This window comes from Artibeus jamaicensis, unplaced genomic scaffold (genome assembly GCF_021234435.1).
Source record: "Artibeus jamaicensis isolate MK-2021 breed Jamaican fruit bat unplaced genomic scaffold, CSHL_Jam_final scaffold_474, whole genome shotgun sequence".
NCBI classification, from domain to species: domain Eukaryota; kingdom Metazoa; phylum Chordata; class Mammalia; order Chiroptera; family Phyllostomidae; genus Artibeus; species Artibeus jamaicensis.
In genome coordinates this window covers 42,775,779-42,788,710 of record NW_026522046.1, presented here as the reverse complement: position 1 = coordinate 42,788,710, position 12,932 = coordinate 42,775,779, and the positions used below count along the sequence as shown (strand labels likewise).

At 48.4% G+C, this 12,932-nt stretch overlaps 1 protein-coding gene and 1 long non-coding RNA gene across 4 annotated transcripts in view; one reads left to right on the top strand and one right to left on the bottom strand.

The window, feature by feature from the left end:
- TMPRSS2 (transmembrane serine protease 2) overlaps window positions 1–2,958 on the bottom strand; it is a 54,905-nt gene extending 51,947 nt beyond the window's left edge. For all 3 annotated transcript variants that reach the window (XM_037144605.2, XM_037144606.2, XM_037144607.2), the window contains exon 1: window positions 2,799–2,958. The gene's annotated coding sequence lies outside the window, so the exon portion shown is untranslated. The remainder of the gene's footprint in view (window positions 1–2,798) is intronic.
- A 3,224-nt stretch (window positions 2,959–6,182) lies between these two features.
- LOC119048818 (uncharacterized) lies at window positions 6,183–12,508 on the top strand. Its single transcript, XR_005082401.2, has 4 exons — window positions 6,183–6,280; window positions 11,236–11,405; window positions 11,693–11,872; window positions 12,221–12,508. It is a non-coding gene; the product is annotated as an uncharacterized LOC119048818 (long non-coding RNA).
- The last annotated feature ends 424 nt before the right edge of the window (window positions 12,509–12,932 follow it).

Here is a 12,932-nt window from a genome sequence, read left to right as displayed (position 1 = left end):
CAGCCGCTTGTAGTCACTCAGAGCCCCGCTGGCTGGTTTTTCCAGTTGGACCAGAACTGCGGTCAGAGGCAATGTTAACCCCTGGGGTTCACAGGAAAGAATTCAGAATGCGTCCCTCTCTAGACCTCTGTGTGTGCAGGCAAGGACTGACGTGTCCAGGAAACCTGGGTTTGGGTTCCAGTCCCCCAGTTTCCGGCCAGGTGTCCACCTACCAAGGACGAGGCCCCAGCCTTAGCTGGTGTCCTCTGTGCAGGCACTTGGTGACGTGCCCTCACCATGAGGGCTGTAAAGGGCCACTGAAAAGAGAAGAAAGCGCTGAACAATGCACAGAACCAAACCTGAAACCACAGCCCCAGCCCTGAGGGACAGGAAACTAGGGACAGGTGGGAGGGACGGGCTTCCTTGAAATTGGCTCCTTCGAGCTCTTCCCTGGGTCGACAATGGCAAAATAGACTGGCTGTTTACACAAGACCTGTGTTCAGTGCCAGGAGCCAGACCCCCTCCGTGTAGGGGCTGATACTTACACAGGCTGGGGGAACCTTCACAAAGAAGCAAGATAGAAAATTATAAATACGAGAGCACGTCAAAAGCAGACATCTATTCAGAATGAGAGAAGCCACCACAAGAAATTACAAATTCTAAAATGCTCACAGTACCACAATATCACAAATCCAGGGGAAATAACATAAGGGTTTTACTAACTTTATAATAACTTTGTAACTACACTTTGGGATGCATACTTTTTACTTCTTATAACAACAGCTCTCAAACAGCGTTTCTGTCAAGAGGATAATATGGAGAATGTGGTAGCTTCTACCTCTACACCTTTGGAAAGTTCTCTCTCCTCCCCTCCCCACCAATGTAGGGTGCTGGGCACCATGGGAGACTCCTGGCCTGCACCCTTATACCCCTGCTGGCACAGGGTGGTAGGAACATTCTGGAAGCCATTCCCACACCTCACAGTAAACAACGAATTACCTGTGCATGACGGCAGACAGCAAAAAATTACTCATCCCAACTGACAGGTGTTCCCAACTCAGGTCCCCTTAGCACCCACCCAAATAAGCCCATGGTGACTGCAGTATCACCAGCATAACCAGCAGGAGCTGAAGGACAGCGGTCCTTACAGCTGCAGCTGAAATAGCATCTTCCCTTTGCAGGGTTTGCAAAATGTTATGTTTTGGCAGCGCCCTCCCAGGGCTCCAAGGCCGCCACTGCATTGGCTTGCAAATGAACCCTGTTCTGTGCTCCTTGGGGAGCGCGGAGCCCCCGCAGGGCTGGTGCCTGGGATGGACACCACCGCCCACCAGGCCAGCAGGAACCAGCTGGGAAGGCGTCACCTGGACCCCACCAAGCCCTTCCAGGCTTTGTTTCTGCAGGAAACAGAGGAGCCAGGACCAAGAAGAAACCCACAGTCTGCCGAGCACCTTACAGGATTACAAGTGTTTGTGCCTTGATTTACCCGCTGCCTGGCTCGGTTACTGAGAGGAAAGCCCCACTCATTGCTGCACAGGAACAGCACACAGGGCTACGCTCTGAGGCTGTGGCCTGACCATTCAGAAGGATGGAGCTCTCCTCAACCGAGGTGAGACATGGCAAGTCTGGGGGCACAGCATCAGGTCAGGTGTGGACAAGTTAGATCAGCGGTGCATGCCCGACACCCAAGAGGGGACAGTAGAGTCTGGGGCTGGGGGGAGCTCTGGGCCGCAGGCCCTAATCCTACCCACTGGTGTCCTTATATGAAGAGGAGAGGTGGACGCAACAGAGAGACCCCCATGTTGCCCATGCACAGACCATGGGCCCATACAGGGACAAGGTGGCCATCGGCCCGACGAGGAGAGAGGTTGCAGGAGAACCAACTCTGTCGACGACACCTTTGTCCCTGACTCCCAGCCTCCGGGGCTGCAACAGAACACGGTTCTGTTGTTCAGATGCTTGGTCTGTGGCTCTGGGTCACAGCAGCCTGAACAGCCTGCGACAGGGGCGGTGGTGGGAGCCCAGGAGAAAAGGTACATCACGGATGGTGGCAGGAGACCATCATGACCTTTGTGCCCTACGGGTCAAGTCAGGCGACAGCTGACAACATTCCTCCTTCCCAATCTGTGTTTTGAAATTTTTTTCTGGTAATAAATAGCAGATAGGTGCTTAATAAAAAGTTCAAATGTTGCAGAAAACATGGAGAGGAAAATAGAGGTTGCTACAAGGTGCGGTACCTTGACATTTTTCATTGTCTGGCAACACACACCGACGCCCCACAACACGTGCAAAGAGAGAACAGAAAGATGCGGCTGAAGACAGTCCCGAGGCCTTCATGGGGCAGACGTGGAACAAAAGGGTGTGACAACAAGGGTGGGCGAGAGTGGGCCCTGGTGCCACAGGCTCCGTCACAAGGGCTCCTGCCCCGAGGTCATCGCAGACCGAGGGGTGGCTTCCTGGGTGTCGCAGAGACCCTGGGGCATCCAGAGAGATGAGAAGCCAGACTCAGACTGGGGGCTTGGGGAGCAGACTGGAATAATCTACAGACCTCCCTCCTGGGACATCCCCAGGAAACCAGCCCCGCAGGCCTGGGCTCAGGGAGCTTCAGCGGGAACGGGAGAAACACAGCCGCTGGCAGCTGCTCCCCCGTGAGCGCAGGGGCCTCAGAGGCCGGTTGGACCTGGCTCTAAGTGGGGAGCAAGCAGGCCAGGGAGAGGCAGCCACAGAATCGAGGGCTCCGAAGGGGAAGCTCACCTCAGAGGCGCTGGGTGACAAAACCCCACTGTGAACCCCAGTGCTGGGAGCCACAGGAGAAAACTGACCTGTATGATGTGCATTCTCTACAGGCAAGTTGATTTTACGGAAGATTTGGCGTAGGCTTCAAAATAGGGATGTAAGTCCGTTCGAGGGGTAGCTGAAGGAAGAGCTGTTTTTCTCTGCCTGGATTCCGTGGTGTCCTAGAGAAGGTCTTTTGCACATGGAAAAGGCGATTTGCAAACACCTTTGTTAAAGATTTACTATTTATCAACAGTTACGTATTGCAAAACCTGTTTTTATCCTTGGACCTTAGGATCAATTTGTCTATTCTATGTACACACACAGAAACTATTGATAATCCCTTGGGATGGGGGCTTCAAAAACTGTTTATTAAATGTCCTTGAACATTTTGAATTGCATTACTTATTTTTAAATATTTTTAGGTTTATTTCAAGCACTTCAATTGTCTCACAAGCTAAACTTCTTGAAGTGTCTATGAGATTTTGAACAACCTACCCTTGTGAATACAGTGACTTGTAAACTGTCTTAGAGATTTTAATACTGTTTTAAAAGGCAGTAAAATTCCTTCAGCTTGATATCCAAGATCTAAATCAATTCCTCAAAAACACATTAAATTGAAATCACGAGTCTAGTCTGTTATATTCTGGAATAGTCTAAATTCTCTTAAACAGCATCAATATTTTGATCACCAGTCCTGCTCGAGCTATTCCTTAACTTGATGCTGATAAGCTGGTGCTCAGGCCTTTTTGTCCTCTCGACTGGGTTTGGTAGGACTTGTGTTCTGTGGGCCTGAAGCAGATACAATTGAGGACCCTCTTTAAGAAAAAAACAAACTTATGAACATATGGGCACCCTTATGATCATGGCAGCATGATTCACAGAGGCCAAGACCTGGAGACAACCCACGTGTCCTGTGACCGAGGGCTGGATAAAGAAGATGTGGCCCATACATACGATGGGACACCACTCAGCCACGAGAAAAGATGGGAAGCTGCCATTTGCAACATTGGGATGGACCTTGAGAATATCATGCTAAGTGAGATAAGTCAGTCAGGAAAAGTTCACTCCAATGTGGGATATAAAACTGAAATTTGTGGGCACAGACAGCAACGGGGTGGGGGACGGAGGGGCCCTGATATAGGGTGACAGAAGGTGGTCGGACTTTGGGTGGTGGGCCACAGTGCAATGCACATATCCTGTATCTCAGACATGTACACTCAAAACCTATATGACTTTATTATCTATTTAGTTTTCAATTTTTTCCAAAAAATAAAGGGAGAAGCAGAAGTTTCTCTTGAGCCAGAAGCTAAAATTGCTTTTAGCTCAAAACCATCTGCACCCCACTGAGGCACGTGGGGGGGCTCGTTTTGAACACCCGCAGTCCAGAGTGTCTCCGACTCGCCGACACGCATGACAACGCTCCGTGTCCCCTAAGATCAAGAACACAGACCGCTAAAGGCATTTTCATATAAGAAAAGCTGTAAAAGATTTAATGACTCAGATTAAACTGTCTAATCTGCACTTAAAGCCATAAAATGTACTAATTTTACTACACACATGAAAAAATCCAATGTCACATAGAAAAATTCTCGGTTCCATATTGCCATCCAGTGAAGCCACTGCACTTGAACCCGACCACCACAGTTGTCATCCTGTTCCCTTGCTGCCACAGCCACCACTTTGGGGCTAATAGTTCTCCGGAGCCCATTAATGGTCTTCGGTTTTGTCCAGTTTCTTCGAGCCCAGGCAAACCGACTCAAGCAGGGTGTTGTCACTGGAAACTTTACCCCAGACTGTTAAGTATCTCTTTACATAACAGGAGAACATTGTGTCTTTTGCATTCCTTTTGTGGGCAAATTTATATAACACAGACACCCTATTGCTTTTAAGGTGGCTTTTTAAAACCTTGTTTTTAATACCCTAACCCCCGAATGTGAGATCCAGCAGCCTGGAATAATAATTCAATCAAGTCGAATATCTTTTCTTCTTTATCTCCTGCCAGTGAGCCAAGCAGGTGGCTACCCTTAGCATCCCAACCAAGCGCCGACTGGGGTCATTTCAGGCCACTGTGCTTCCAGGAAAAAGAAGCTTACTTTTAGGGGGCAAAAACAGCTGGTGTTATATTTCACAATAATAACATTAATCTGAAGAAACAAGTGTAAGAGCCCTACCCAACATATGAGAAATTTTACAAGAACTTAAATGTTAGAAGGCAGGCTAATCTTTTCTGGGGGATGGCTTTTTGGGGGGGCACTTTATTCAGAGATATATGCAGTGATGGTGACCCCTGAGGATCTGGATTTCATGGCACCGTTTGTGCTGTTTGGGGTTGGCTGTGGTTTTCATTTGCTGGTTTCATGCTCTCGGTTTATGAATGACTGTTCTGTTAGTTATATGTTATCCATTTAGTTTGTTTTGGGTTGTCCAGTTATTTCAGGAGTAATGCATCAGTAGAATTTTTGAAGTAGCATTTCCTAACAACTACCCCCTTTCTCACTGGCGTTCAGGGTGGTCCCCAGCCGGTCCCCATGTGCCTGGAGGGATGGCTCCCGGCACGGCCGCCCGCTGGGGCCGTGACAACACAGGTTCAAGTCGTCGCATGTTTTCTCAGGGAAAGTAGACAGAAATGACTGGCTGTTGGACTTGTCACAGGGCACTGTGTGTAATACCGAGCAGTGTGCAGAGGTCGATGTTTTTCTCTAACGGAGGCACGACCAGATGTGGGGGTGGGGAAACATCCCCTTCCCCCTCCTAGTTCTTCTGGCCGCTCGGATAATTAAAATCACGTAAGACAGTCCTGATTGGTGTGACTCGATGGGTTGGAGTGTCGGGTCCTGGCTGAAAGGTAGCAGGTTTGAGTCTGGCAGGCCATGTGCCTAGGTTGCGGGATCGATCCCCAAGTCGGGCATGTACGGGAGACAACCAGGATGCTTCTCTCTCACATGGGTGTGTCTCTCGCTCCCTTCCTCTCTGTTTCTAAAAAAAAAAAAAGCAATGAAGAAATGTCCTTGGGTGAGGATTAAAAAAAGAAAGAAAAAATGACATCAGACAGATTAGCAGAAGAAAATAATTACGTTTAATTCCATATGTATATACAGAGGTTCCAGAAGAACACGGGCCCGAGGACAAATTGGGCAGTTTAGGTTTCTATGCTGGTCTGCGGAGAATGGGGGTAGTCACGTTTGGCTTTAAAGGGGAAGAAGACCATTTACATGGAAAAGCAAATCTTTGACAAACATTTCCTGGGCCGGCTTAACAATGGCACACAGAGAGGACTTTGATCAAACAGGCCTTGCCAGGAGTCCCCCCCCTTGTCTATCACACAGTTCACATTAAACTAGTTACCCACAGGGTGGCTCCCTTCCTGGGGCAGGTCCTCTACGAAGTACTTTTAGGCAGTGAGGGGAGGCCCCAGGTTCTTTCTGAGTCCTGTTTCTTTAAAACAACCTGTTTACAACAGCCCTTCTGCCGAAGAGACATATTTCAGGGTGACAGACTCTGTTCCCCAGGAATGTGCGTGTCCAGGGTGAGTTCACTGTCACCTCTGTCCATTTTTTGCTGCTGCCGTTGCTGTCACCAGATAACTTTCCCGTGCAGAATGCAAATGGTAGCGGTTGGCAGAGGTTGTCCTTGGCTCTAATTAAATGTATGGGGATCAAAAAATATTGATTTCTGGGAGCCCAGAAGCACAGTGGAGAGACTAGTTGTGTGTGGGCACGCACATACACACATGGTCTTACACACATGTACATACACTCTTGCACATACATGTATATACACTCATGTGTGTGTGCGCCCACAAATCTCACATGTGCACACCCACATGTATACAGACACATGTATATATGCTGGAGCCTGATAGCACAAACATGCTCACGCTCACACACTTACATGCAAACAGCCATCATCCCTTGCTTCCTCTTCAACAACTTTCCGAGTCAGCGTTCGCCCAGGGGAGCGGGTGAGCTGTACATCTTCCTGACGGGGAGTGGGTGAGCTGTACATCTTCCTGACGACAGGAGAAGGGGAGGCGGAGCGAAGGAAAGGGTGTGACGGGTCATTGCAGGTGTCGTGGGCTCCACACATCATCGCCCTTTCGAGGTTACATGGAATAACCTGGGGTGGTTCGAAGAACTCCTCATTTCTCATGAAGAAAATGACCTAAATGATACCTCCTGAGATTAAAAACAGTCTCAAAGTCCAGTTTCACAGAAAGGGAGAGAGGTTGTGGAACTTGGCACTCGACCCTGTTTGCATCTGGCCCATCGTGAGCACTCCCCAGGCCTCTGACAGCGGTCAACGGCTGCCCCGTGGAGGGCAGGAGGACGAGGGCCGGTCCCAGGGCTGTGCCTCAGCCTGGTCTACGCCCCACCCCCCACCCCGCAGGCGTGGGCGTCCTTGGGAGACTCAGATCTCCTCCAGTCTGCCGGGTGACGCTCAGAGACATCCGGTCTGTTTTAGGCATGGAAGCCGAGAGCCTTTCGCCTCTTGGTAGTACTCTTGCATTTTGGGACTTGTGAAGATTTTAGGAGCCTTTGTTTTCAAATAGAAGGTGTCATTTTTTCACATTGGATTTATTGGAGTGACATTGGTGAATAAAATTATGAAGGTTTCAGGTGTACAATTCTATAATTATCATCTGTATATTGTGTTACGTGTTCACCACCTCCAAGTCATCTCCTCCCATCACCATACCTGCCCTTTCTACCTCCCCAGCTTCCTTTCCCGCTGGTACTCACCATACTTTCTGTATCTATGAGTGTTTGGGGTTTTATTATTTTTTCACTTAATCCCCTGACCTTTTTCACCCAGCCCTATTAGCCCCTCCCCTCTGACAGCTGACAGTCTGTTCTCTGTGTCTAGGAGTCTATTTCTAGTTTGTTTGTCAGTTTATTTTGTTCATTAGATGCCACCTATGAGTGAAATCCCTTGGTGTCTGTCTTTCTGTGACTAGCTTATCCTACTTAGCATAACATAAAAAGTGTCTTCTGGGCTGAAAAATCCTGTAGACAACCAGGTGACGTGGCAAAGGAATTTGTCATGGAACTACACCCAGAGGTTTACCATGTCGTCCTCTGTCCCCTCCAACCTTAGCAGAAGTGGTGGTGGTCTCCTATCAGCCATTATAGCAACCCAGCGATTGGAGGATGGCTCTCAGAGCTAGAAAACCTAAGCCAATCACAGAAAGCCCAGTCTCCTTGATAGCAATTGGTCAGAATGCCCCAGTGTAAGCCAATCAACATGTGGCACTTTCTCGGTGGACAAGAATTGTCTCAGAGATGGACACCTGACTGGTTACAGACAATGACCTATCAAGGAAGGTTGGCTGGTGGCTTCTGGAAAAGATTCCCAAATGGATGGCCTCTTTCTCTCTCAGAACGTGTTAACATTAATTCTCAGTTACTGCTGGCAGCCATCTGACAATGAACCACCTTTAGGAGGAAGCTCACACTAGGGATGGCAGACTGGAGACAGAGAAACACTCTGATCTTTGGTGACTGTTAATTTTTTCTTTAAATCAGGCAAGGTCCCAGTAGACGGCACACTAGAACTGGGATCACTTGGTAGCATTTAATAAGCTAACTGTTTTTAAAAGTTACAGGAGAGATAAGAGCAGTGCCCATTTGGGGTTGGTATCAGTGGAGGCAGCGGCTCCATCCTGGTCCCCACCCTAGGGTCCTGAAAGGAGAGAGAAGCCTTCCAGAACTGAAGGCAGAGGGGGCTGCATGGAGGGGTCTTCTGAGGCAATGGGCCCATCTGTGGGAGCTGCAGCTGGCTCCAGGGGTCCCCACAGAGTGAGAGCCGAGAGAATAAATGCCCAGCCTCCCTCCGTACTCAGCTGGGATCTCCTGCGGATGTTCTCCAAGGGCCGAATTCAGCTGGAAGCCCATCCGCGCAGTCTGCTGGGCTAAACAGCACTGGGAAGGCTGGGGACTGTAGTGGGGGTGCGGATCAGGAGGAAGGAAGCTCTCCAGCACATTGTATAGAGCCACCAGACTAAGAATGACTGGACCTGAGCTGCAGGACAAGGTCAAGTTCCTCCTCTTAAAGTCACTCTGAATTTGGTTTTTATTTTCTTCTCCATTAAAATAACCGCTGTACAACCTAGGTCCCACCAGGATCCTGCTTCTTATGCAGATAGCAGGCTGTGGCTGCCTGCTGCTCACTAACTTGTCCTGCATATTTGGGACAATGCTTTGGGGCAATCGTTAGAGCCTTTCAGGTGTTTTTTTTCACCCACCCTCCCCCGCCTCCCCTTTGGCAACCATCTACTCGTTCTCTGTATCTGTGGGTCTGTTTCTGTCTTCGTTTTGTTCAGATTCCACATATACGTGAAATCGTACGGTATTTGTCCTTCTCTGGCTTATTTCACTCAGTGCAATAACCTCTAGGTCCACACATGTTGTTGCAAATGGGAAGATTTCACTCCTTTTTACTGCTGAGTCACAAGCCATGTGTAAGTACGGCGTATCCTTTATCCACTCACCTGTGGATGGGCACTTAGGTGGCTTCCGTATCTTGTCTATCACTTGTAAGGCTGCAGTAAATGTAGGGAGGCATGTATCTTTTCTAATTAGTGGTTTTGTTTTCTTTAAATAAATACCCGAGAAGTGGAATTGCTGATTCACAGGGCAGTTCCATTTTTTATATTTTTGTGAAAACTCCGTACTGTTTCCCACAGCGCTGCACCAGTTTGCATTCCCACCGACAGTCCGTGGTCCCCCTTTCCCCACATCCTCCCCAGCACTTACTGTTTGTTGATTTATTGGTGACAGCCATCTGACAGATGTGCAGTGATGTCTTATTGTGGTTGGATTTGCATCTCTCTGATGATTAGTGATGGGGACCATCTTTTCAAGTGCCCGTTGGCCGTCTGTGTGTCCTCTTTGGGAAATGTCCTTTCAGGTCCTCTGCCCATTTTTTTAATTGGATTGTTTGCGGTTTTGTTTGTTTGTTTGAGTGTTAATTTGTATGAGTTTCTTATATATTTTGAATATTAACCCCTTCTTAGATGTATCATTGGTGAATATCTTGTCCCATTCAGTAGGCTATCTTCTTGGTTGAAGGTGGTTTCACTGTTCTAAGACAAAAGTAATGTTATGGGCTGCTTGAAAGAGAAGGAAGAAGCTCTTTGAAGGGGCACAAGCTACTGGCCCACGGGTGTCCAGACCTAGACACTGGTAGTGCCATCAGAATGCCAACTCCTAAGTGGAAAGAGGCACCAAGGGCACCTTGTATGGCAGGAGCCTGGAGCTCGGTGTCGGAAACGAAGGGAGGGGCACGGTTTCCCTGCCAAGAACGTAAAGCTGGATTGCTTTCCCTAAACACTGTTTGCTTGACCTTGGAAGAGGGTGGAGTTAATTAACCATGAGCCTACCGGCCATAACCATAACACAAGAGAGAAGAAAGAGGAACCCTAAACAAACAAAACCAGAAGAGATTACAAAGTAATATTTCAAAGCAAAGGATAAAAATAAATGCCTTGAAAACACTTCCACTGAGTACAATGATTGGAAGACGGCTTCTGAGGAAATCTAAATATTAGAGCAATCAACAAAGGATTTTAGCTTACTGGGCGTTATCCAAAAAGAAACAGAGAAAAGGATAACGACGGAAACAAGCAATAGGAAGAAGAACAATAACTCAAGCAACTATGAATCAAGAAGTAGATTTAAAAGGACTCCTTGGAAATGCTAGAAATTTAAAAAAACTGTAAATGTTGAAATAAACAACTTAAAAAAACAGGACCGCCCTGAAGTGGACACAGTTAAAGAGAAATTAGAGGAATAGGAGACTGTACCATAGAATTAATGCTAACAGAACAGAGAGACAATGAAATGAAAGAGACTTAAATAATACGGAGACTAAAATGAGACCCTCTGCATGCATCTAACAGGAGTTCCAGGGTTCGAGAACGTAGGAAAACACGGAAGAAATACCCAAATTATAATAGCTAGTGATTTTTCAAAACTGAAGAGAGACATGATTTTCCAAATAAAAAGATAACACTGAGGAGCAAGCAAGGTCCTTAAAAATAAGCCCACGGTCAGCAGGGTGGTCAATAAAAATGCAGAACACTGAAACAAAGAAAATCTAAAGGCTTCCAGAGAGGAAAGATAGGTAACCTACACAAACAATCATTAGGTGTCTCAACCCCTGACGGAAGGTGGTGAATGAAAACTCTCAAAAGGCAGAGGAAAACATCTTCCAGCCCAGAATTCTGTAAACAGCCAAACTTTGACGAAGATCGAACTCGAGATAAGCTCCTGGGACTCAAAGACACTGAAGACCGTCACGTAGACTTTGAGGGAAGAACCACAAAAACAGGGGCTCTCAACCTTGATGCTCTCACTAAACCACCTGGGGGAATTTTGTTTATTTATTTACTTATTTACAAATATTTTATTTACTTACTTTTAGAGAGAGTGGAACGAAGGGAGAAAGAGAGGGAGAGAAACAGTGATGGTTTGTCCCTCACAGGTTCCCCAACTGACCAGGGACTGACCCCACACCCCAGGCATGTGCTCCGACCAGGAACGGAACCGGTGACCCCTCACCCTGCAGGACCAGGCCCAGCCACTGAGCCACACCGGCAAAGGCCCAGGGAACGTTTTAAATCCCGGTGCCCAGGCCACATTCCAGAGCCAAGGGTCAGTTCTTTCTCATCTCCCTTGGTCATTCCGATGTCTGGCTGGGGTTGAAATCACTCTCCTACCTAATCGCTTTAGGTGGATGGAAAACCAAACCAGGAGGTTTTACCAAGAGCACACAGATCAGTAACTTGCGCCAGTTCATGTCATTAACTGTTGTCTGGGGGAGGGAAACCCTCTGCAATAATGTTATTGGTGCAGGGGAGGGAGTTAGGGGCAATCTGGATTTCACTTGGTTCGTTCTATTCCTCGGGGCTCACTCCCTGAAGTCCTGCTTTAATCCACAGGGAAGAAGTGATCGGTGACAGCAGCTTTCAAATGTCCCCAAGGGCAGCCAGGCTTGGGAACCACTAAGTCAGGGGTCGTCTGTGCCAAGGACACCAGGAGAAGCAGAGAAGGCAGAAGCATCAGGGCTGATGAACAGTCCTGGAAACCTCGTAGACGTCATGGGCTGTGTCTTTTAAAAGGTACAAACGGGGCTCATTTTCACCATGATGTTAGATGAAGAATCCACACATTAACCAAATGAATCGTTTCCGAACTCGTGGGGAATGTCTAGAGAATTTGTGGATAACCTAAAGAATCCCTTACTTAACTTTCTTTGGGGTTTACTTTGGCTTTCATATCTGGAGGGCAACAGTGGCTCAGAAGCCTTATCTTAGTTGGAGGACTTTGAACAAATCAGCTTATTATTTGGTGGGGTTACTTCCTTAAGAGCTAATTTAGTTTATGGAAGATAAGGGGGTTGCTTGGGGCTCTTGTGGAAGTCTAGTGGCCTTTGTCCAAGAATTTCATTTTAATTTATTTATATGCAGAGCACCCTCAGCCTCCTGCCCTGAGATAAACGGGTCCAGGATGAGGAAAGCAGCATTTCTGCCCTGAAACTGGAACTCTGTCTCAAATGACCCTGCTGGGAACAGGCACCGGACTCGCACTCGAGTCATTGCCTAAGGAATCGAACGTTGACACCACACCACCCAGAAGGCAGGCTTGCTGTGGGGGGTCGTGGACGCCTTTACTCAAACCCAGGGGTCATCAACATGGCGCACCATCTACGCCAAGGGCATTTCCGGGCTGTGGGCAGACCCTTCACTCAAATAAAAGCTGGCCAACTCTGGAAGGACTCGGGTGGTTTCCTTTTATAAATTAAACATGGCTGCCCAGCCTCTCAGGGTTCTCCACGCTTCATGTGCACGAACACCCCACACATGTGTGGTGTAAATTGCAGATGCCCCGGGCCCACCCTCCCAGGCCATCCGGGGGTCTGGGGCAGGGCCTGGAATCGCATTTTACGCCGGAGCCCCACTTGGAGGAGCAGCACCGCGCCGCCCCCTGCAGGCTGGCTCCCTGCCTGCTGCAGGCCTCCTGCTGCTCCGGCCAGGGGGGGTCTCCCGACACGGATGTCCGCCAGGCAAGGGCCACTTCTCCAGCGCCCTGAAATCCGCCCCGCCACTGACGATGGCCACGGGAATAAGAAACGGTAATGTGTCCTTGCTCTCCTGGAGCACTTCCCGAGCGTGGAGGCTC